Source organism: Melospiza melodia, chromosome Z (assembly GCF_035770615.1).
Source record: "Melospiza melodia melodia isolate bMelMel2 chromosome Z, bMelMel2.pri, whole genome shotgun sequence".
NCBI classification, from domain to species: Eukaryota; Metazoa; Chordata; class Aves; order Passeriformes; family Passerellidae; genus Melospiza; species Melospiza melodia.
In genome coordinates this window covers 70893743-70896024 of record NC_086226.1, presented here as the reverse complement: position 1 = coordinate 70896024, position 2282 = coordinate 70893743, and positions in this window count along the sequence as shown.

The window sequence follows — 2282 nt, the reverse complement described above, 5'->3', positions numbered from 1 at the left end:
GTTTTTTTTAATAAAAGCTGAAATAAAGTATCGTAGTCATTCACATTATTGCATCCCAGCTCCTGAGTATTCTGGTTGAAATAATTTTTCCTACAAAACATGACAATAGGTGACTTGTGGGGAGAAAGCATTGCTTTGGTTCTCAAGTGTGCTCATATACCAGTTTCTCTGATTTTAGGAGGACTAAAGAGTAGTTTGGACTGACTGGCAAGCTTTTACTTAAGATGCTGATGTTAGGATCTTGACTGCCTGAGCCTCCCTCCCTAGTCAGGGAAGGAAAATGTGCATCCAGAAGGAACTTGGCTCTTGAGCATTTTCAAGGGAACCTACCCCTTCCCTAGTAGAGGAAGCAAATGCTTTAGCTCTTCAACCTGTACAGCTCAGCCAGAAGACCTCAGGTTGGGTGGACCTGCCACTGCTTAAATCTGCATTCCTTGTTTAATTCAGTGTTTACATTAGTTGATGCTGTTTTTTGCAGGGTGTTTTAAAAGTTCCAGCTTCCAGTGGTTGCTGCCTTCAGGCCAGCTGTGTGTGCATATGGAAGCAAGAGAGGCTGTATCCACAGGGAATGTCCCGTGAGCTGTGCCAGTGCAGTGAAAGCTGCCAATATGTAGATGTGTATGCTCTAGGAGAGGCAGACTGATACTACTGTGAAAGCAGAAGTATTGAAACCAAGAGCAGTATTCTGCTGAATTTTCACAGAATCACAGAACAGTTAAGGTGTGAAGGGTCCTCTGGAGATCATCTAGTCCAACACCTCTGCCAAGGCAGGGTCACTGTCATGGTTTAGGATTGGTGTTCTTCAGTTAAGTGTTCCCAAGGAAACAGCCCATACCATACATGTGCTGCTTTCTCCCTTCCCCACTGTGGCAGGAGGAGCCCTGGAGGCATAAAGAGGTAAAGATCACGGGTTGAGATATGGAGAATTTACTAGGAAAAAACAAATAAGAAAATTACCAGCAACAACAGCAATACTAATAACAGAGTATACAAGACAGGTGAATAATTGACATGGGATTGCTCAGCACATGGAACCCGGTGCCACCTGCGGGCACATCCGACACACCTCGGCGAAAAACCCCACACCTGTCTGTCCCCACTGCACAGGGCCTGAGCTGCTGTAGAATAACCTGGCTGTGCCACTCATGCCTGCTGCAAAAGTTAACTCTGCCTGGTGGAACCAGGACATTCACCCAGAGCCAGGGAGAACAGGAGCACTTCCAGGTGGGTTTTGAATGTCTCCAGTGATGGAGACTCCACAACCTCCCTGGGCATCTTGTTCCAGTTCTTTCCCAGTCTCAAGTGAAATTCTTCCTCATGTTAACATGGAACTTCTTGTGTTTGATTTTATGGCCTTTATTTTTTGTCCTCTCACTGGGCACCACTGAAAAGAGTCTGGCACCATTCTTTTGTCTCCCACATCTGAGATATTTGTATTTACGAGGTCCCCTCTCAGTCTTCTCTGCTCTGGACTAAACAGGCTGAGCTCCTGCAGTCTCTCCTTGTGAGAGAGATGCTCCAGACCCTTAATCATCTTTGTGGCCCCTGCTGAACACTCTCCACCAGCTCCTTGTTGTTCTTGTACTGAGAAACTGGACACAACAATGCAGATGTGGCCTCACTAGGGCTGAGAAGAGGGGCAGGATCACCTCCCTATTGACCTGCACTGCTGGCAGTGCTCTTCCTGATGCAGGATCCCATTAACCCTACAAGGGCATTGCTGGCTCATAGTCAGCTTGTCATTCATGAAGACTCCCAGGTGCTTCTTGAAAGAGCTGCTTTCCAGGTCAGGCCTTGACCTGCACTGGTACTTAGGGCTATTCCTCCCCTGTTGTAGTACACTTGCCCTTGCTGAACCTCACTAGGTTTCTGTCTTTTCAGAACTCTCCAGCCTACCAAGGACTCACTGAATGGCAGCACAGCCTTCTGATAACCAGCCCCAGTTTCATATAATCAGCAAACTTTTTGAAGCTGCATTATATACCTTTGTCTGGATCATTGACAAACAAGTTGAACAACACTGGATCCAGTACTGATCCCTGGGGAATGCTACAGACCACAGGCCTCCAACTGGATTCCACTCCACTGACCCTCTGAGCTCTGACATTCAGCCAGTTCTTGACCTGCTTCACTGTCCACTCCCCTTGTGCACATTTCCTGAGCTTACCTACCAGGATGTTATAGGAGACAGTGTCAAAAGCCCTGAAGCCAAGGTAGACAACCTCCATAGCTCCCCATACCAATTCATGCTGCCATGCCATCACAGAGGCCATCAGACTACT